The 23867-nt window shown below is 41.6% G+C and overlaps 1 protein-coding gene across 19 annotated transcripts in view; it reads right to left on the reverse strand.

Annotated features, from left to right (window-relative positions):
• The window catches only part of ABLIM1 (actin binding LIM protein 1), a 342305-nt gene that overhangs the window by 232007 nt on the left and 86431 nt on the right, over positions 1 to 23867 (reverse strand). The gene's annotated exons all lie outside the window — the stretch shown is intronic.

Genomic DNA, 23867 nt, shown 5'->3' on the forward strand with positions numbered 1-23867 from the left:
TGCCTCAATTACTGGTCTTTCTTCATCAGTCACAGTGGTTCTCCACAAATGAACATGGACTTTATTCTACATAGTGATTTAAGTCTTTTTTGCAGACAAGTGTCCCCTCCCTGCTTAAATCATCTGCTAGGATCTACTTGCTTCTCACTAAAGAATAAAATTTTGTCAGAGAGCAAATTGCCACCTTACAATGCGAATATTTACGGAATTTAGTTTGCTAAGGAAATGGTCTGCAGTTAGCCTGTGGCCTCATCAGTGCCAACGGGGTTACTTTTCATTTTTGTTGTTGCTTTTTAATCAAAATGAACAAACAAAAAGACTTTGGCATGCCTTCTAAAAACACCTGCAGTTGCTCACAAGTCAGGATGATCTTTGCTGCTAAACAGAACAGATTAAGTGGGAAGGCTGTGAAAAAGGGGTGCAATTGGACTTCCAGGTAGCGACGACTTGGCCCATTTGAGGTTCTCCTGCTCAGCAGCGGCTATCCCTGCTCCCTGCTCCCCGCAAGTCCTAAAGTTCAGTCCTTCTGCATGGTCAGCCCTGGGCATCTTCTCTGCAAAGCCCAATGTTTAAGGGGTCTTACCCATCCCTCCAAAGCAGGCTGTGATTTTCTGAGCATACTGGCACAGGCTCCGGTCTGGGCAGGTCTCCTCTGGAAGGCCTGCTTCCTCCATCCCTCTGCATGCAGCTGCTTCTCTTCCCGTAATGCCACTTGCCCAAGACTTGCTCAAAATGGAACAAGCGGCCAAACACCCTCTTCCATATCTTCTCTATTAATAATTCAGATACTACATAAAATCTGCTGAGCATTCAGGATTGAGAGCACCACGGCACTCTGAGGACTGAAGCATAATTAGTTTAACAGGCATCAAGTGTCTCAAATTACTCTCTGACAATACTCTGCATAGGCAACGTTCCCAAAGTGCAATGAGAGGCAGGCTTGGAATGCCTTCAAGAAAGCAGCCACAGATGAAGATCAGCTCAGAGTGGGGTCACAGGTACCCCCTGAACTCCAACTCCATATGTTACACAAGACACTCCCATGAATCTCCTCCACAGAATCAGAGCACTAAGGTGCTGCCCACACATCACAATCCACCAGGCCGCAGTCTTTGTCAGCGGCCAAACCTTCTCTATGCCCTCAACCCATCTCTTCATCCTGCCCATGCTTCTTTTGCTTTTCCTGAAATTCCTCAACCTCCTTCTCATTGGAACTTTCTGAAAATCTACCTGTGCTTAAAAATGCAGCTCAAACATTACCTCCTCCATACAGGCTTCCAGAATCACTCTGATTAGAATCAATTTCTTCCTATCTTGTCCCCAGACAGCAGCTCTCCCATGGTATTTATAATCCTGCCTTGCAATAAGGTTACCTATAGACTGTCTTATTTCCCCTGCCAGCTGCTAAGCTGCTGGAGTGCACGAGTCTTGCCTTTGTCACCCTGTTTCCTTTACATGAGGCTCTGTATATACTTGGTACCCAATGCCTTATAAATAACCTTTGGTAATTCTCTATAAGTCACTGTGAAATGTGAGTAGCCAATACTTGAAAAGGCAGATATGAAAGACAAAACACACTCTGGCCATTATTAATGCTCTGCTAGAAGAGGAAAATGTACACATTCTATACTATAGTGTCTAAGAACTGCTATACTACATATACAGCTGCAAGATATAATTATCATCCTCCTGGTTAGAGCATATCTAAGTGCCACTGAACTGGAAGGCACTAAGTGGCAGGCACATGCCCGAGAGACCCTGGCCAGCCGTGGACATAGGAAGCTGTCCCAGTAGTTGGTAATTAGGAGACAGGCTGTCCTTGCTGGTGGGATAAATAGCTGAGTGTAGAACCAGAAACCCCAGCGTCAGCATTTCTCTGCACCTCCCCTGACAGAGGTGCTGACCCTGGAGCAGGTGCACGGTGCCTGCCTGCTCCAGCTTCCCCACCGTGGCTCTCCCAGGAGGAAAAATGCAGAGGGAAGCGTTTCTAATGGCACCGTTTGAAGTATTTATAATTCGTCTCTCTCAACACTGAAAAGCTCTGACTCACTCTGGCAAACCTCATGTTCACTGTCAATTTACTAGGAAATCTCCAGTACCCCAGATAATCTATTTTCTGACTATGCTATTATCAGGGCTTCTCGCTCACTGGCTTCCTTTTTTGAGATCTTTCACCTGTGGACTTCAGCTTTAGCTTCACAGAACCTCCTATAGTTTATGGTCACAAGAAATATGTAAGCTAGATAAGGAATAGAACAGGAGACTGGGTTAAAATCAGTGTCAGGCTCTTCTCTATCCTTTGAGACTGTGAGCTAACTAAAACATTCATTAAGTGCCTACAATAGGGCCAGGTGACAGCAGCCTTAATGATGAATAATGTAGCAGCCCACAAAGAGCACACACATTAGCAGGAAACCAGGCATGGGTGTGCCTAACTACAGTGCAACATGGTAAATACCATGCCAGTGTATCGTTATAGCAGTAAAAGTCTGGGGGTTTGACTTAGAGTTTGGGGATATGGTTAATGATCTCTTAATTTTCTTTTTAAATTTTTTTTTTTTTTTTTTTTGAGACGGAGTCTCGCTCTGTCGCCCAGGCTGGAGTGCAGTGGCTGGATCTCGGCTCACTGCAAGCTCCGCCTCCCGGGTTTACGCCATTCTCCTGCCTCAGCCTCCCGAGTAGCTGGGACTACAGGCGCCTGCCACCTTGCCCGGCTAGTTTTTTTGTATTTTTTTTTAGTAGAGACAGGGTTTCACTGTGTTAGCCAGGATGGTCTCGATCTCCTGACCTCGTGATCCGCCCGTCTCAGCCTCCCAAAGTGCTGGGATTACGGGCTTGAGCCACCGCGCCCGGCCTAAATTTTTTAATGTTTCTCTCTTTTTAAAAAATTTTTATTTTACTTTATTTTTGAGATGGAGTCTCGCTCCGTCACCCAGTCTGGAGTGCAGTGGTGTGATCTTGGCTCACTGCAACCTCTGCCTCCTGGGTTTAAGCAATTCTTCTGCCTCAGCCTCCCAAGTGGCTGGGATTACAGGTGTGTGCCACCGTGCCTGGCTAATTTTTGTATTTTTAGTAGAGATGGGGTTTCGCCATGTTGGCCAGGCTGGTCTTGAACTCCTGGCCTCAGGTGATCCGCCCACCTCAGCCTCCCAAAATGTTGGGATTACAGGCATGAGCCATGGCCTAATGTTTCTTTCTTAATAAAATGTTCCAGAACAGAGATGTGGCATATGTTTCACATTTTACATGAACAACTTTATGTATTTCTATTGCATTCCCAATGATGATACGCACACACACAAGGCTTTCAGTCCACAAGGGGTGTGTCAAATGTGCTCCCTCGCATTCGCTAGATGCTGCGCTCTGATTTTTTTGAAAGAGCATGAGAGGGAAAGATTAAGTCACCCTGGTGCTGGTAGGATTGTGAAGAATCTGGTGTTCCATCTGGGCCTTGAAGACAGACTGACCAAGGGAATTAAGGAGGTTAGCGGAGGGCAGAAAAGAACATTCCAAACAGAGGATGCTCCAGAATAAAGCTTCACTCAGATCATACAAGTTGATGGGAAGGAGGTCAAAGGACATGGAGAAGCTCTTAGAAAGAAAAACCTATCCTTCCACATATAAACAACTCTATTTAGAGAGAGAACACGGCGTGACCTTTGAGCAGGCGCAAAGCAAGCCTTTAAAAGCATACTCAATTGTCATTCTTTCTTTAGAGCACCAGAATTCTGGGAAAACCGTTGGCACGGATCCACAAATACATTTCACACTGATTCAGTATTAACAGCCTCTCTCAGCGCTTGCTTTGTCCAAGTATTTAAAACCACAAATTTGTTAATCATAGCAGAAGTCCTGTGAGATGGAGGCCCCACATCTCAGACTGAGAAACTGAGACCTGGGAGGGTACTGCTTTTCTCTGCATTAAATCCACAGTCAAAATTAGATGTTTGAAAAGAACCTAAGCTCCCCAAAGGGAATCCCAGGCCGTAACAGAAATAAAAGATGCCTTTGGCTATTTTGGAGTTCACAGTTATAGAAGGTTTTAGAATACAGTTGTTTAAATGTGGCTACAGAGGGACAATACCTTTCTAACAATGGAGAACTTTCTGCTGTCTTCCCATGGTGTGGGCAAATCAGGTGACCTTTCTCCTGAATCCTTTATCTAGAAGGCACAATTTATTGGGTACAAAATTGGCAGTCTCTGATATGAAAATGCTTTCGGGCAGAATCATTGTCCAGGCATCACTTCATCTATTGGCTGCCAAGATAGGGTGTGCAATACCTACAACATAATTTTCTGCAGTGTGGAGAGAAAATTCTGGAATATATATATATATTCTTATTCTTTAAGACTTTCAAATACCTATATGTTTAAAAGTGTACATAATGGTAATACAGCCCAAGTTTATTATTTACCAATAAATAATATACATACATATTACACATTTTTTTTTCTTTTTTACTGCTAGTAATGCAAAATCAATAGTGTTTGGAGACCAGGGATTATTCTACCAAATAAATCACAAAGAAACTAATCAGAACTCAACCAGAGGTAAGTACTAAATTTTTGCTCAACAATAGATGAAACTAAAGTTAAAAGTAAAAAACAAACAACAACATGGTCAGTAATTTGTAGGCTCTGGGAGTAAGAATACCTAGTTCAAATCTTGGTTTGGCTACTTGCTACTGAGCAACCTCAGGTGGGTTCTAATTGAAGCTTGGTTACTTCATCTGTAAAACAGATATAAGAATATCTCCCTCATGTATATACGAAATAGTTCCTGATATCCTTGATAGTTCCTGGTACACAGAAAGGGCTCCATAAATGTTGATCCAGAGGTTGCAAATCAAAATAGGACTGAGAGTAGAATTTTTTTTTAATGGAGGCAGAAGATTGGTCCTGAGATAACTGTGAATGGTGGGATATATAAAAAATAAATTATATCTTAATTTTATAAATGGAGGAGCCAGTACTCAGATCCAAGCAATTATTGTTGTTTTAGAATGCAAGCCAGTAGCCGGGCGCGGTTGTGGGCGCCTGTAGTCCCAGCTACTCGGGAGGCTGGGGCAGGAGAATGGCGTGAACCCGGGAGGCGGAGCTTGCAGTGAGCCGAGATCGCGCCACTGCACTCCAGCCTGGGCGACAGAGCGAGACTCCGTCTCAAAAAAAAAAAAAAAAAAAAAAAAAGAATGCAAGCCAGCCAGGTATTGCCAGACGTTCACATTTTTACAGGAAATTTCCCAAGTTTCAAAGATTTGCAACTCATAAAAAGAAAAAAGCACCACTGTCCATGTTTCCACTCTCCAACAAAACAGAACAAAACATGTTCACAGGCCTACCATGGCCTGTAGGCTATCAGTCTGGGATCCACATATTAGTTATTATAAAAGCTGTGATTTAAACCCTCCTACTTACCAAACTTAAACCAAACAGTTGTGATTTATTTCGGGTACTGAGGGAAGGCAGCAGGGTGCAAGGTTTTTAGAAGCATTGGAAGTTTCCACAGAGAAAATCTATACCTTCCTATTTCTAAAATCAGATTTTAATCTGCTGTGAACCACTGTAAAAGTGACCATGTATTCCCAAAAATAGTGTCTGATATTAAATAGTAGCACTTCCAAAGCAAATGCTTCCTGATAACCAATACAAAGCGTGTCTGCTCCTCTCCCTATCATATTATTTTGTTTATTCCTACACATACAGTCTTTTCTCTTTAACCACTAGTAGGATACTATTACACATTTTACTCTGCAATTTTTCCCTTTAAATTAATTTTTTGTGTTTCTATTATTAAATTAAGGTATAATTTACATACAGCAAAAAGCATAGATCTTAAGTATACAATTTGATGAGTTTTAACAAATGCATTCACCTATGTAAACCACACATCTGTCAAGATACAGAACACTTCCAGCACTGCAGAAAGTTCCTCTGTGCTCCTTCCCAGTCAATCCCTGCCCTCACACCACAGCCACTGTTCCCATTTCTATCACTTTGTGCACATTCCAGAACTTCACACAAATAGAACCATCCAATATATACCCTTTCACCCCAGCTTCTTTCACTCAGCATGTTTTTGAGATTCATCCATATTTCCCCATTGAGTTTACCTCTAGCATGTATCCCAATGCAAAAATAATCACTTCTCTCCAGTGTGTTAGAAATCATCATCTGGGTGCTATTACCTTGCAGTAAACATCCATTCCATGAGCTTTTGGAAATGAGAACAAATGCAATGTCTACCTTTGGAGTCCCAAAGCATGCCAATGTTGACACCATGTCATTGACTGGGAGGGGGTATGGTTGGGGTTCCTTCGAGGTGGGCAGTACTAGCGGATGGGCAGACTTCAGGTTGCACCAAATTGAAAGGGGGCAGTGCTTGGGAGAGGGAATCCATTGGAAGAGCTGTTTCTACAAATACTTAATAAAAAATTGTAAATGAGGAAGTAGTCAATTATGCATCAGCATTTGGGAAGAGGAAGAAAGGAAAGAACACCCAGCCTAGGTGGAGGTGGGAAGAGAGATGGATAAGTTTGATGACCAAGGGACAAGTGGAGTGAGACAGGGATATTAGTAGATAAGGAAAACAAGATCTAAGATCATCTCACGAATAGATAGTACCCCACCGGGCCATTCCCTTCTTACATGGGTTCACATATTCCCAGCCAAATTGAGGATGGGCACTGTTTATAGGAGACAGCCCTAATAGACAAATGGCCAGAAGAAAAAGGACATGGATACTTGAGAAGGGGAAAATCAACCTTTCTTTCTTTCATTTATTTATATAGTTTTTAAGAGATGGGGTCTTGCTATGTTGCCCAGGCTGGACTCAAACTCTAGAGCTCATAGAATCCTCCCACCTAAGCCTCCTAGGTAACTAGGACTACAGGTACAGACTGCCATGGCCAGCTTGAAATCAACCTTCAATGAAAGGGGAGGCATCAAAAAGAATCCCAAAGGTTAGAGACTGACTGCAAAAAAGTAGAGCCATTTAGATAAGAAACACAGGAAAGATAATGTGTTTTGGTGGAAAGAGGTAAAAATGAGCTAATTTCAGATCTAATAAGAAGCTTAAGAGGTCATCAGAACATCCATGAAGTGGTGTCCAGCAGGCAGCTGAGAATGCTGCTCTAGGTCTCATGGAAAGTCAGAGCAGGAGGGATAGCTTTCGTAGTACCCATCCACCCAGAGGTGAGAGCTGAGCCACAGGCGTACATGAAAGAGAGAAGGAATCACTGAACTGTGAACTTCTCAAAAGCAAAGCTAGTCTCCCTCATTTCTATGTCTGTTTCAGGAGAACTGCTTTCTCAAACATGTATTAACTTTGGACCTTAAAATGAATCTTTCATTTAGGTTATCTTGGAAAAAATATGAAAATTGCCCATCTAGGCTCGGATTTACTCAAATTGACCCTGTGCACATAAATGCTTGAGCCTCTTAGCTCATTGCATTAACTAAATGATCAAACTCAGCAGTACTTCCTAGCATCCTAATTAAAGGCATGTACATTTTATTGATTAAAATTTCCAGTAACACAGCATAATGCTATTACTTACCCTATCAAGGAAAGGGACAGAAGCAGTTTGAAAACAAAACAAACAGTACTCACAGAAGGCTTCCAGCCATCCTTGGATACCACAGAGAATTTAAAAATTCGGTAATTAAACTCACCTAAAAGGATATAGATTTGCAAAAAAAAGATCAAGAAAATATTGGATTCCAGGGAATATTACCCCTTTCATAATCCATTTTATAATTATAAATGTGCAATCATCAGTAAAAATGTGCACAGAAAAATCTGAAATGTGGCACAGACTATGATCTGCATCAAGGCAATTCAATCAGCATTTATTGAGCATTTCTTTGTGCACAGCCCTGCAATAGGTATGAAACAGGAGAACAAAGTGCTTTCCTTTTCATTTTCTGATGGAAACCAATGTACTCTTTAACGCTTACAACGTAGGAATTTTCAAGACAAAGCAAACAAAAATAGCCTGCCTCGGGATGAAGTGGGTTATCTTCAATAGGACAGATGGATCATTTGGAGCTCCGTGTGTGTGTTGTGGCGGAAGGGAAGGGGGATCTGGGGTTATTTATTTATTTTTGGGGAGGAGAGAATGGCTTGGCACAATGAATTTTTAAACTCACATTGGCATATGGTGCAGCAGGGAAGAAAAGGCAGCCTCAAAATAGAGAATAGAGCAAATGGTAATGCCTAAAAATGTAGAAGGCTAGGAAAAGAGCTTGTTAAGGATAAAAATCATAAATGGTTTTAAATCACCACGACAGAGTGTAAGAAAAAGCTAGTACATCCTCGAAGGCCCACAGAAGGGACTGCAGAACTCATGAACTAGATGGAAACAAAGTCAGACCAGCATAGGCTGAAGAATGCGGGCCAACGGAAACATCACACAAGGTTCCTTGACCATCCCCCATTCCTGCTTTCATTCATATCCTTCCCAAAATGCTGTTCCAGTTCCCCTTCAGGGTTACCCCTCTGTGATGCCTTCTAAATTTGCCCATCTCTGCATTGCTATTTCACCCCTAAAATGTCAAACTTGATTTACAATTCCCTGAAATTATGCCAAAATCCACTCAGTGATTGTTTCTCCCATTTCAATTTTTCTGATATGGAAATAAGATACATCAGAGAAAACAGAAAACACTGAAATCTATTGAGAAATGGAAATACAATCCCTCCATCCAGAAACCACTATTAATTATTCAGCCAATTTTCTTTTTTTGTTTTTTGTCTGTGTCAGACAGGGTCTTGCTCCCACACCCAGGAGTGCACCAACACAATCTTGGCACACTGCAACCTCCGCCTCCTGGCTCAAGCAGTCCTCCCACCTCAGCCTCCTGAGCAGCTGAGACTACAGGCATGTGCCACCATGCCCAGCTAATTTTTGTATCTTTTTGTAGAGATGTTGTTTCACCATATAACCCAGGCTGGTCTTGAACTCCCGGGCCAAAGCAATCAGAAGTTCAAGTCAATCTCGAAGTGTTGGGATTATAGGCGTAAACCTATGTGCCCAGCCTTTCCACAGATTTTCTTTCCATTTTTCTTCCATGAATTTTTAATGGAGTTCAGATCACATTACATATGCAATTTGTAACTTTGCTTTTTTGAAACTTTCCCCCATTTATTCAAACCTATTGTAATATTTTAATGTTAAATTTTTTATTGAAATATACATCTTACCTACAAAGTTCACAAATCTCCAGTATATGACTCAGTGAATTTTTACATGTGTGTACAACCATGTAACCACTTCCCAGGTCAGATCAAGATCTAGAACATCCCTAACACCCCAGAAAGTTTCCTTACACCCTTTTCCAGTCAATACTACATCCCCATCCCTCCAGATAGCTACTATTCTGACTTAATCTCATGAAAGATTAGTTTTGCTAGTTTTGAACTTCATGCATGATTCATGTGACAGTATGTTCTCTTCCATGTTTAGCTCCTTTGGCTCAACATAATGCCTATGTGATTCATCCATGCAGTTGTGTGTATCTGCAGTTTATTCTTTTTTATTTCTGGGTAATATTCCGTTGAAAGAATATACCACAATTCATTTGTCCATTCTCCTGTTTGGGGACATGTGGGTTTTTCCAGTTTGGGGTTATTCTGGATAAAGCTGCTGTGAATATCACTGTACATGTCCATTGGTGGACATTCATGCTATAGATGTAGCATGTATATGTTTATGTTTATGCACACACACGGATGTATCATACAGGTGTATATAGATGTATAGAAGATGCATGTTTCACTTCTGAAGGTGCTGCCAAACACTTTTCCAAAGTGAGTTGTTCAGTTTATACTCCCACCAGCAATGTAGGAGAATTCCAGTTGTTCCATATCCTTGACAATACTTAGAAAATCTTTTATTTTACCCATGCTGATAGATATATACAACTTTGTAAATAAAGTTTTATTGAAATGGTGTCTCATTGAGGTTTTAATTTGCATTTCACTGATGACTAATGAAAGTGAGACTTTTTTCATATGCTTATTGACCATTCTGGATATGCTGCTTTGTGAAGTATACACCTTTGTGAAGTATGGCTTATCTGCCTTGTTCTTATTGATTTGTAGGAGTTCCTTTTTTAGATTTTTTTTTTAGAGACAGGTTCTCTCTCTGTCACTCAGGCTGGAGTGCAGTGGCATGATCATATCTCAATCCAGCCTCTGCCTCCTGGGCTCAAACAATCCTCCCACCTCAGCCTTCTGAGTAGCTGAGACTACAGGTGTGTGCCACCACACCCAGCTAAGTTTGTTTTATTTATTTATTTTTAATTTTTTAGGATAGGATCTGGCTATGTTGCCCAGGCCGGTCTTGAACTCCTGGCCTCAAGTAATCCTCCCATCTTGGCTTCCCAAGGATCTGGGATTACAAGTATGAGCCACAACACCCAGCCAGGAGTTATTTATTTATTTATTTATATTTTTTATTTTTTTTGAGATGGAGTCTCACTCTGTTGCCCAGGCTAGAGTGCAGTGGTACAATTTCTGCTCACTGCAACCTCCACTGCCCACGTTCAAGCAATCCTCCCACTTCAGCCTGCCAAGTAGATGAGATTACAGGCATGTTCCACCATGCCCAGCTAATTTTTGTATTTTTAGTAGAGATGGGGTTTTACCATGTTGGCCATGGTGGTCTCGAACTCCTGACCTCAGGTGATTCACCTGCCTCAGCCTCCCAAAGTGCTGGGACTACAGGCATGAGCCACCCACGCCTGGCCAGTTCTTTTTATATATTGGATATGAGTATGTTTTCAGAAAAACATAATGTAAACTATCTTCTAGATGATGGCTGGCCTAGTCATGTTCTTAATGATGTCCTTTGATGAACAGCTCCTAATGTTAATGTAATTCAATTAGTATTTTTTTTTCTTTTATGGCTAGTGTTTGGTTTTGGTCCTGTTTAAAACATCTTTGTTTAAGCCATGGTTTTGAAGGTATTCTATGCTTTATTCCAGAAGCTTGTTTTAGCTTTTATGCTCCATCTGAAATTAAATTTAATAAATAGTATAAGATAGTGATCAAAGTTCATTTTCTCCCCCCACATAGATAGCTCATGCTCCAGCACCACTTACTGAAAAATCCATTCTTTCTGCACAGAATTGTAGTGGCATCTGTGTTGTAAATAAGATGACCATATATGAATGGGAGTATTTATGGATTCTACTCTCTTCCATTTTAACATTTTAAAAAATCGGCTGGGCGTGATGGCTCATGTCTGCAATCCCAGCACTTTGGGAGGCTGAGGTGGGCGGATCACCTGCAGTCAGGAGTTCAAGACCTGACTGATCAACATGGAGATGCCCCATCTCTACTAAAAATACAAAAATTAGCCAGTCGTGGTGGTGCGTGCCTGTAATCCCAGCTACTTGGGAGGCTGAGGCAGGAGGATCACTTGAACCCGGGAAGTGGAGGCTGCAGTAAGCCGAGATCGTGCCACTATACTCCAGCCTGGGTGACAGAGCAAGACTACATATCAAAAAAAAAAAAAAAAAAAAAAAAAAAAACTCTTTCCACCAACACCCAACACCACACTGCCATTCAAGTTTACTTGTAATCATTTTTTTATAATAGTTCAAATATCTTTACCACATTAATTTATATAGCAATGAGCAATGCTAATCCAAAACCCTTACTATGGTATGCAATCACAGGCAGGCCCTTGTTCATGTCTTCATTCTCATCTCTGAAGCCTTCTTCCTCATTCGCTATGCAGTCACAGTTGCCATCATTCATCCTACATGGCACAGACCTCAGACACACTCTTCTCTCTGTAGACAGTCTCTGTGGCTCCCAACCCCACCACACACACTCTTATTTATCAGCCAGGCCTCCGCTTCAGTGTCACCTCCTTGGAGAGGTCTTCCCGGATGCCCCAACTAAATTATATTCTCTTATTATCCTCTATATTTTCTCAATTTATAATTATGCAATTGTCTGACTTCTCAAAAGTCTGTAAGGAGCATCACATGAGGAGGAACCGTATCAATTATATGACCAATTATTTGGACACAATGACGGGCTTCAATAGGTGTCTGATCTGAATCGTTTCTGTTTTCATTAAAGATGAAATCCCTAGAGTGACTTAAAAAAATAAAACACTATTGAGAAGAGAGACATTAAGGGCAAAATTCAGGTAAATGTAATCAGAGGAAAAAAAAGTGGGGGGAACCAGATTATCTAGTTAGCAAAACAGAGTTTAAGAGGGACCATCTCGGCCCAGTGTGGTGGCTCATGCCTGTAATCCCAGAACTTTGGGAGGCCGAGGCAGGCAGATCACTTGAGGTCAAAAGTTCGAGACCAGCCTGGCCAACATGGCAAAACCCCATCCATACTAAAACACAAAAATCAGCCAGGCGTGGTGGCCCGTGCCTGTAGTCCCAGCTACTCAGGAGGCTGAGGCACCAGTATTGCTTGAACCTGGGAGGTGGAGGTTGCAGTGAGCCAAGATCATGCCACTACATTCCAGCCTGTGCCACAGAGCGAGACTCTGTCATAAAAAAAAAATTAATTAATTAAAAAGAAGAGAGATCTTTTGTACACACCTTTGGTCTCATTTCCTAAGAATCAGTTTAGTAGTTACTATTTTAAATGCACATCGTAACTGTAAAAATGTTTCATATTCTCGGTCACTTGGTGTTCAGGGAGTCAGGAGGTAGTGAGAACATAAGTTCTGCAGTCAAGTTGGGTTCAAGCTCTGGCTCCACTATTTATCATGAAGTTGGGCAAGATACTTTTATAAGTGACAGTTTCCTCACCTCCTTCCTAGAACTGTTGAGGCAATTAAATGAGATTTAAGTGAGATAATACGATATGTAAAGACATAGCACAGTGCCTGTCACAGAGTCAGGACTCAAAAGATCTGAGCTATCTTAATAATTGCTATTCTTTTTTTTTTTTTTTTTTTTTTTTTTTTTGAGATGGAGTCTCGCTCTGTCGCCCAGGCTGGAGTGCAGTGGCGCGATCTCGGCTCACTGCAAGCTCCGCCTCCCGGGTTCACGCCATTCTCCTGCCTCAGCCTCCCGAGTAGCTGGGACTACAGGCGCCCACAACCGCGCCCGGCTAATTTTTTGTATTTTTAGTAGAGACGGGGTTTCACCGTGGTCTCGATCTCCTGACCTTGTGATCCGCCCGCCTCGGCCTCCCAAAGTGCTGGGATTACAGGCGTGAGCCACCGCGCCCGGCGATCTGAGCTATCTTAATAATTGCTATTCTTTTTTTTTTTTTTTTTTTTTTGAGATGGAGTCTTCCTCTTGTCACCCAGGCTGGAGTGCAGTGGCACAATCTCAGCTCACCTGCAACCTCTGCCTCCTGGGTTCAAGCGATTCTCCTGTCTCAGCCTCCCGAGTAGCTGGGATTACAGGCACCCGCCAACACGACTGGCTAATTTTGGTATTTTTAGTAGAGATGGGGTTTCACTGTTTTGGCCAGGCTGGTCTCAAACTCCTGACCTCAGGTGATCTGCCTCCCTCAGCCTCCCAAAGTGCTGGGATTACAGGCATGAGCCACCGCACCTGGTCAATAATTATTCTTAACATTACTGTGGAAGTGAAGAAGGGACACTGTTAAACCTTCAAAATCAGAAATTTATAAGAATGCTCTGAGAGTCATGAAGAGACTAGAAAAAAAATTCTTCTTCATAAAGATGGAAAATCTTTAAAGATGGAAGTTTGTGGGAGGTTGGATCTCAGGTGGTTTCTGCCCAGAATTCCCTGACCTAATCCTTCTTCTTAGAACCTCTCTTGGCTCTCTTGCTATCTGAACACATGGCTTTTTCCATGGCCCTCATATAATGGTAGAAAGTCCTCTGTATCTGCGTGGTTATAACCAGATGCTCCCTATGTCCCGAGATGGAACATCTTGCCCATTCCTATGTCCCAGATGTTCCCTATGTTCCCTATGTCCCATTCACCCTATGTAGCCAAGTATCCACAATCATTGAAGAGCTGTCATCATTGGGTAGAGTGCCCCATGTTGATGACTACCAAGCTGAAGCCTACATTGCAGTAAGATGACAAGTATCTACCAGCTGATGTGGTCTGGCTCTGTCCCCACCCAAATCTCATCTTGAATTGCAGCTCCCACAAATCCCCACATGTCACTGGAGGGACCCGGTGGGAGGTAACTGAATCATGAGGGTGGGTCTTTTCCATGCTATTCTCGTGATAGTGAATAAGTCTCAAAAGATCTGATGGTTTATAAAGGGCAGGTCTTCTGAGCGTGGTCTCTTGCCTGCCGCCATGTAAGAGGTGACTTCGCTCCTCCTTCGCCTTCTGCCATGATTGTGAGGCCTCCCCAGCCATGTGGAAATGTTAGTCCATTAAACCTCTTTCCTTTATAAATTACCCAGTTTCAGATATGTCCTTATAGCAGTGTGAGAACAGACTAATACACCAGCCACTAGCCTTTGCGTGTACTTACAGATACAACTTCTGTCATGCTTACCAGGACCTTACACATTAGCTAAGATGTACTAGTTTTCTGGGGCTGCTATTACAAAGTACCGTAGACTGGGTGGCTTAAACAATAGAAACTGTCTCACAGTTCTGGAGACTAGAAATTCAAAGTCAAAGAGTCTGCAGAGTCGGTTCCTTCTGAGGGCTGTGAGGGAGAATCTGTTTCATTCCTCTCTGTTACTCTCTGGTAGGCTCGGGCCTTTCTTGGTTTGGAGATGGTTCTCCTTGTGTCTTCATGCCATTTTCTACCTATGTGTGTCCATCTCTGCATCCAAATTTCCCTTTTTTTAAGGACACCTCATGTTAGGTTAGAGCCTACCCTCATGACCTCATCGTAACTTGATGGTCTGTTAAGGCGATCCAAGTAAGGTCACAGTCACGGGTACTGGCGATTAGGACTTCAGCATCTTTTGTGAGGACACAATTCAATGCATAACCAGAAGAAAGGAAATTACCTGACAGCAGGGCAAGACGACTTCTCAAGAAAAGAAGGAAACACAATTGGTATAACAACAAATGAAAAGAAAATGTGGCCGGGCGTGATGGCTCACACCTGTAATCACAGCACTTTGGGAGGCTGAGGCAGGTGAATCATGAGGCCAATAGAACGAGACCAGTCTGGCCAACATGGTGAAACACCGTCTCTACTAAAAATACCAAAATTAGCTGGGTGTGGTGGCACATGCCTATAATCCCAGCTACTCGGGAGGCTGAGGCAGAAGAATGGCTTGAACCCAGGAGGCGGAGATTGCAGTGAACCAAGATCACGACACTGCACTCCAGCCTGGCAACAGACCTAGACTCCATCTCAAAAAAGACTCTGTCTCAAAGAAAAAAAAAAAGAAAGAAAGAAAATGTAAGAGAACAATCAGTAACCGTGAGAGTGGATTTATATGATTATGTTTCCTGGGAAAATGGTATTCCCAAGAAACTCGGGGGATTTCAGAACACTGTGTTCTCAAAACCTCTCAAGAATTCCTTTCAATTTTATTGCCAATCTCAGGCTTAATGACTAGGAATGGAGACTCCTAAGTCCTTTCAATGTGCAATTTTATTTTAATCATATGTATGTAAAATCAGTATGAAGTTTTTTTTCTCTGAGATGGAGTCTGTATCACACAAGCTGGAGTGCAGTGGCATGATCTCAACTCACTGCAATGTCTACCTCCTGGGTTCAAGCGATTCTCCTGCCTCAGCCTCCTGAGTAGCTGGGAGTACAGGCGTGCACCAGCATGCCTGGCTAATTTTTGTATTTTTAGTACAGATGGGGTTTCACCACGTTGGCCAGGCTGGTCCCGAACCCGTGACCTCAGGTGATCCGCCCCCGCTTAGCCTCCCAAAGTGCTGGGATTACAGGCATGAGCCACCGCGCCTGGTCAAGTTTATTAATCTCAAGAAAAATCCCTCTTACTTCTGAAAAGCCTGGTTCCCTCCCTCTGGGGGACTCTCCTGGAACCCTTGGCATGCTATGGTCCACTTGTCTGCCACTGCTGCTGGCCCATGAGCTCCACAAAGGGAAGACTCATTGCCACCTTTCTCATGACTGTATCCCCAGGTCCAAGCATGGTGATTGGCACATAGTAGGAGCTCAGTAAATAATAGTGAAATGAAATGAAATAAAATAAAACAATCCCCCTCACGCTCCTTCTTCTGTGTGTATTATGACATTGCCATCAGGACAAAAAAACCCAGAAACATCTGAGAAAAGTATTAAAGCCTGAGAAAAATCTTAATAGAATTAAGCCTCTTATCCAAGGAGCATTCTGCCTTCCCACCTTTCCTAAAGCTACACTCCAAACTCTTCTGTATCTGGTTAATCAGCAGAAATCTGCCTAACTGGCTGGGTATAGTGGCTCACGCCTGTAATCCCAGCCCTTTGGGAGGCCGAGGCGGAAGGATCACTTGAGGCCAGGCATTTAAGACCATCCTGGCCAACATGGCAAAACCCTGTCTCTACCAAAAGATACAAAAAATGAGCCAGGTGTGTGGCACACGCCTTTAATTCCACCTACTTGGGAGGCTGAAGCAGGAGAAGCACTTGAACTTGGGAGGTGGAGGTTGCAGTGAGCCGAGACTGTGCCACTGCACTCCAGCCTGGGCAACAGTCAGACTCTGTCTCAAAAAAATAAAAATAAAAAAGAAATCATCTAACCTCAGGTTCCCAACTACAAGTTGACTGTAACTGAGTAAACTGGTATTAAAGATTTCTAGCGAAAAACTGTTCATTTTGTAACAGCATTCCAGGTTTTATTCTCTCTCCAAATATGGAGAGGAAACACATGAAAATTGGTGAGTAAAATCTGGGTGAATACAACTGACAATAGAAAAATACTCATTTGAATTCGTATGGTTTCCTGATGGTTAAAAACCAACCATTCTTTTTTAATTCCTTTAGTTCCTTTACACACATTTAGGTCACATCAATCAAATAAATGTTTTAAAGTGGCATAAAATCAAATCATTTTAATTAGGTATTTCTTTCATTTTATTTCTAATCCTTTTTTTTCCTCATTCTCCAGCTAAGCAAAAACATGAACCTTCTTAGCAAACTGGTTTTCAAACAGGCTTTCAGAGCAGAAATAATTTGTACCAAGTAATATTTTGAAAGAATGATGAGTTTTCATTATTGTTTTCATTCCGACTGAACTAACTACATTAACCTGTTGGCAAATTTATTGAACAACCACATAATTGTTTTCTGACTTCATTTCTAAAGCATGTCTTGTTAAGCTAAACTAATCTTTATCGCCTTTGAAACCATGGATTCTTTTTCAAGAAGTCTTCTATAGCTGACTCTTTCTTATTTCTTTCAGTAGTCTAGGGCAGTGGTCTGTAAACTAATGCCTGCTGCCTGTGTTTGTAAATAAAGTTCTGTTGAAAGCAGCTGTGTCCATTTATTTATGTATTGTCTATGGCTGCTTTTGTGCTACCATCTCAGACTTGGGTAGTTGCGGCAGAGACCACTGGGCTCACAAAGACTCAAATATTTACTATTGTGCCCTTTACAGAAAAAGTATGCTTTAGGCTAATCACGCAAAGCATTCAAATCTTGTATTTCTTAGCTTTTTGCTCTATAAACATTTTATTCATTGGTTTCATCTGTATACCATTTCCTTCCGTTTGTTAGAAAGTTCCCTAAGGGTTAGACTGTCTTTTTATTTTCTTTTTTAAACCAAGAATAAAGTATTTCAGGTTAACTGAGCATAATAATTTCAATTCACTGAGTCTCAGTAAATGTCCATTCATGCCAATACCACTGCTACTGCGTAGAAGCTATGGTGGATTACATCATTGGCTGAATTTATCACCCCTCCTTATATCCCTGCCCTTTGCCATGTAACTTTGAATGCCCTCTCACTTTGAGACTGGAATTGCTGATGTGACTCATCTGGTTTACAGAATAAAGAAGTGACAGTGTGCCAGTTATGAACTTAGCCATCAAGAGGTCACGCATATTTCTACATTCTCTCTTGTGTCAGCATGATGAAGAAGAAAGAAGGAAAGAAAAAAAGAAAGAGAGAGAGAGAGAGAGAGAGAGAGAAAGAAAGAAAGAAAGAAAGAAAGAAAGAAAGAAAGAAAGAAAGAAAGAAAGAAAGAAAGAAAGAGACAGAGAGACAGAGAAAGAGAGAAGGAAAGCAGCAGCATAACACTAACCACATGGCTCATGAAACCTAAAATCTTACTATCTGGCTCTTTACAGAAAAAGTGTGCCGCCCGCTCTTCTGAGGGCTTGGCAGACTCCTGTTGTTTACTGTTAATTTTCTGCCCACCAAACAGGCCAAATTAGAAATATCTTAAACCTTGCCGGGAGTGGTGGCTCATATCTGTAATGCCAGCACTTTGGGAAGCCTAGGTGAGTGGATCACCTGAGGTCAGGAGTTCGAGACCAGCCTGACCAACATGGAGAAACCTTGCCTCTACTAAAAATACAAAGTTAGCCAGGCGTGGTGGCACGTGACTGTGGTCCCAGCTACTCAGGAGGCTGAGGCAGGAGAATTGCTTGAACCCTGGAGGTGGAGGTTGCAGTGAGCCGAGATCGTGCCGTTGTACTCCAGCCTGGGCAACAAGAACAAAACTCCATCTCAAAAAAAAAAAAAACAAAAAAAAACTTAAACCTTTTAATAAATTGCGTGTTGATTCAACCGTGAAATATAAAAATGCAAAATGTCTCATTGGGAAAAGCCACATTCTGGAACAGAAATGTCCCAGTTTTGGTCATCCTAAGAAGTCAGGCCTGAAAAACTCTATACTACTTGGCTCTCTCATTTCTTTGTCTCCCATTCATGCGAGAAGCCGCTATCTGCCTTTTAAAACTAGGAATATGCATTACTTTGATGAAAAGAAAATAGATAAATAAAACAGTGAATAGTTGTGATCCCCTAAGTTTGGGCAGCGGTCAAAGGGAGCTTTTGCCTCTCATGTAGTGTTTGAAATTTTTACAATGAAAGCCTATTCTTGTATGATTTGTATAATTAAAAATAAGCAAAACACTCAGACATAAAACTAAAATAAAATTACCAAACTGGAATCAAGGCCTCGGATTCATAGCACTATTCAACGATATAAATAATTTGCAAGAATCTGAATCTCCCAGATGGAACTCTAATTGCCAATTATATAACCCATTCATTATTACGTGGGAGGCACTGTGCCATGAGTCTTATAGATATTCTCACTTCATCCTCACAGTCGTATAAAGCAGACAGTATTGTTATCTCTATTTTACAGATGTGGAAACTGAGGCTTAGAGAAGTTGAGAAATTTGGCCAAGGTTATCCAAGCTAGTAGGTATCCAAGCTGCCATCTGACCAAATCTCTGTGCTTCTAGAGCTCAAGCACTTCACCAGTGTATCATTCTCAAAAGGAGCATGCTTTCCTTCTACAAGTCCATAATTATGCATTTATATTTGTTAAAATCACTTCAAAATTTACCAAAGAACAATCATGTTAACAAGGGGAAAATAAATCCCAAATCCTCTGTGGCTCTGGCAGTGAGGAAGTGGCAGAAATGGTTTCTGAGGACAAGAGGCACCCTTCCTTCATACTGCAGCCACGGTGAGAAGTGACCCATGCTCAGATCTGCCCCTTGTAGCCAGCAAGGTCACCTATATCCCGAAGGATCCCCCGGGCCTTCCCTAGCCAGCGTTCTAACATCTTTAGATGATGACATCCTCTCACATCATTTATCCTAACACTTGCATTCTCCATTCTACTCAGGTCATTACATAATGTCTCATGTTGGTTAGTTGCCCATATATGCCAGCGGACCTTCCAGGATTATCATTCTAAATGACAGAGATTTATTCTGAACGGTACCTAACATGGTGCCTGCCATCTGTTGAAAAGTGATTGTACATTCCTATACACCAATAATAGACAGAGGGCCAAATCATGAGTGAACTCCCATTCACAATTGCTTCAAAGAGAATAAAATACCTTGGAATCCAACTTACAAGGGATGTGAAGGACCTCTTCAAGGAGAACTGCAAACCACTGCTCAGCGAAATAAAAGAGGACATAAATGGAAGAACATTCCATGCTCATGGATAGGAAGAATCAATATCGTGAAAATGGCCATACTGCCCAAGGTAATTTATAGATTCAATGCCATCCCCATTAAGCTACCGATGACTTTCTTCACAGAATTGGAAAAAACTACTTTAATTTTCATATGGAACCAAAAAAGAGCCCGCATTGCCAAGACAATCCTAAGCCAAAAGAACAATGCTGGAGGCATCATGCTACCTGACTTCAAACTATACTACAAGGCTACAGTAACCAAAACACCATAGTACTGGTACCAAAACAGAGATGTAGACCAATGGAACAGAACACAGCCCTCAGAAATAATACCACACATCTCCAACCATCTGATCTTTGACAAACCTGACAAAAACAAGAAATGGGGAAAGGATTCCCTATTTAATAAATGGTGCTGGGAAAACTGGCTAACCATACGTAGAAAGCTGAAACTGGATCCCTTCCTTATAGCTTATACAAAAATTAATTCAAGATGGATTAAAGATTTAAATGTTAGACCTAAAACCAGAAAAATCCTAAAAGAAAACCTAGGCAATATCATTCAGGACATAGGCATGGGCAAGGACTTCACGTCTAAAACACCAAAGCAATGGCAACAAAAGCCAAAATTGACAAATGGGATCTAATTAAACTAAAAAGTTTATGTACAGCAAAAGAAACTACTATCAGAGTGAACAGGCAACCTACAGAATGGGAGAAAATTTTTGCAATCTACTCATCTGACAAAGGGCTAATATCCAGAATCTACAAAGAACTTAAACAAATTTACAAGAAAAAATCAAACAATCCCATCAAAAAGTGGGCAAAGGATATGAACAGACACTTCTCAAAAGAAGACATTTATGCAGCCAACAGACACATGAAAAAATGCTCATCATCACTGGCCATCAGAGAAATGCAAATCAAAACCACAATGAGATACCATCTCACACCAGTTAGAATGGCGATCATTAAAAAGTCAGGAAGTGACTGGAGTGCTGGAGAGGATGTGGAGAAATAGGAACACTTTTACATTGTTGGTGGGACTGTAAACTAGCTCAACCATTGTGGAAGACAGTGTGGCGATTCCTCAAGGATCTAGAACTAGAAATACCATTTGACCCAGCCATCCCATTACTGGGTATATACCCAAAGGGTTATAAATCATGCTGCCATAAAGACATATGCACACGTATGTTTATTGTGGCTATTCACAATAGCAAAGACTTGGAACCAACCCAAATGCCTATCAATGATAGACTGGATTAAGAAAATTGGCACATATACACCATGGAATGCTATGCAGCCATAAAAAAGGATGCGTTCATGTCCTCTGTAGGGACATGGATGAAGCTGGAAACCATCATTCTCAGCAAATTATCTCAAGGACAGAAAACCAAGCACTGCATGTTCTCACTCATAGATGAGAATTGAACAACGAGAACACTTGGACACAGGAAGGGGAACATCACACACCGGTGCCTGTTGTGGGGTGGGGGGAGTGGGGAGGGATAGCATTAGGAGACATACCAGATGTAAATAACGAGTTAATGGGTGCAGCACACCATCATGGCACCTGCATACATATGTAACAAACCTGCACGTTGTGCACATGTACCCTAGAACTTAAAGTATAATAATAAAAATTTTTTAAAAAATTTAAAAAGAAAAGTGCTTGTAAATTAATTACAGCAGAATGTTAATTAACAGCTCTAATGCCAAGTACAGGGGTGGCTCCATGACTCATCAGCAGACCCTCCCTGACGAAGCTACCAATTAGAGACAGACTATTACAGTGAGAGTCACTCTAAATGTAAAAAAATAAAGATGTGGGTGGGGCCAAGAGCCATAATCAGTGAAGTAGCTGATTAATCCATGAATCTGCAGGTATATTTAGCTATTCATACAACCAGCATTACCTTATATATGGAAAATGGGGCTATCGAACCATTTAAACCATTTAATATATTTTTTAATTTTAATTTTTATCTTGACAGAGAGAGTTTTGCTCTTGTTGCCCGCAGGCTGGAGTACAGTGGCACGATCTTGGCTCACTGCAACCTCCGCCTCCAGAGTTCAAGTGATTTTCCTGCCTCGGTCTCCCGAGTAGCTGGGATTACAGGCGTGTGCCACCATGCCTGGCTAATTTTGTATTTTTAGTAGAAATGAGGTTTCACCACGTTGGCGAGGCTGGTCTCGAACTCCTGACCTCAACCGATGTGCCTGCCTCAGGCTCCCGAAATTCTGGGATTATAGGTGTGAGCCATCGTGCCTGGCCTAAATCACTTAAAAATAGTCACCAGGGATATGCTTCCCACAAAATAATACCACCCCATTAACATGCTGGCATTTTCCCAAGAGCACTGTGTAAATATACTACATCCCCTTCTAACTCTCTACACCACTTCAATTCACATGTCAGCAGGACATATGTTTCCCAGGTGAAATATTATAAAGAAAAGTAATACTAGGCTTGGGGAATTTCTGTTTCAGGAAGATCTTCAAGGTACCCTGGTGTGGTCACAAGCCTAGGGAGCCTATGACGCAGACAGAAGTTCTCAAGACTCATTCTATTGCTGACAGTTTCATGGAAATCCAGGGCCCAATTCTCCCAGCATGCTGCCTGTTCCCACTCCTTGGGCACGTTCCTGGCCATGTCATGCTCTGACTGACCCACTGGTCAGCAACTGTGGCAGGGCTCATTTGCAGTGGCAGCTGTGACTGCCTCTGGAAGCAGGAAAACCTGTCTGGCATTTCCATTCTCTCATATGAAACCTCAAAGCAATGCTAATCAGCACGATGCATTTTCCCTCTTTTTGGAAATGAATAGTGGTAAGTCTTGTAAAATCCCAATACTCTGAATTGCTATCCTGGCTACCACCCCAACATTTAAAGTATGTTAACGATGGAGACATACATGTCAGCAGTCAGATTTTAACATAAAATCAACAGCTGGATATCTCAAAGGCCTAAATTACTATTAATTGTATGCAAACACTAGCTCTAAGGATATCCTTTACAGCAGGAGGTTGTAAGTCACTGTATCAAAGTCTTAAATCAACAGCCATCTAGCTAGCTAATGCTTTCAAGGTGTGCCAGGAGAGAAAGGACAGGATGATCTTCTCTTACTAAAGAGAGATGGATGAACAGCTGCAAGCTTTGCTGTTGTTTTAAAGCATCAGGGAACCAACTACCGAGAATAAGAAATAAAATGTAAGCAGGGTCAGACTTGTTTATTACATATCCTTTCAAAATATCCTTTTGTTTAAAAAAAAAAAAGTTAATTAAAAGTATTGCCCGTGTTCCCTACAGAGAGTACATTTAAAACAATGCAGAGTAGCAAAACCCCTTATGTTCCAAACATAAGGTGTGCCTGTTTTTAAGTCTCAGAATAATTTGCGAACTTCCAATTTAATTATGACTGAACTTCAAGTCAACTGTTGAGTGTTCTAGAGATACGGTTTCTGTAGATTCCAGCTGGTAGCAAGTGGAAAGACTCCAAATACCTTAAAAATATGCCACGGAGTAGAAGGGAGGAGAGTAGTTAAAAAACAAGGAAGAGAAAGAAAGTTGTTCTTTCTGGTTTGACCACTAAAAATATAATTAGATGTATCACTTACTCTGTTTACTTACAGTCTCTCTGCATGTAAGATTTCTTCCAAAACCTGCCCTATCTTTCTGGAAATCCAAACTAAAATCCACTCTTTGTACAGTACAAGAAAAACAGAGGACTTTAAATTCATTTAAATAAAAGACATCTAGACATCTTGAGATATTCTAATTTTATCACTAGGACCCCATTCAGTTGGAAAAGACATAGCATCATAGTTTTCCTCTCTAAATATATCAGGAATACATGAAT

The sequence above is a fragment of the Macaca thibetana genome, chromosome 9 (assembly GCF_024542745.1).
Source record: "Macaca thibetana thibetana isolate TM-01 chromosome 9, ASM2454274v1, whole genome shotgun sequence".
Taxonomy (NCBI): domain Eukaryota; kingdom Metazoa; phylum Chordata; class Mammalia; order Primates; family Cercopithecidae; genus Macaca; species Macaca thibetana.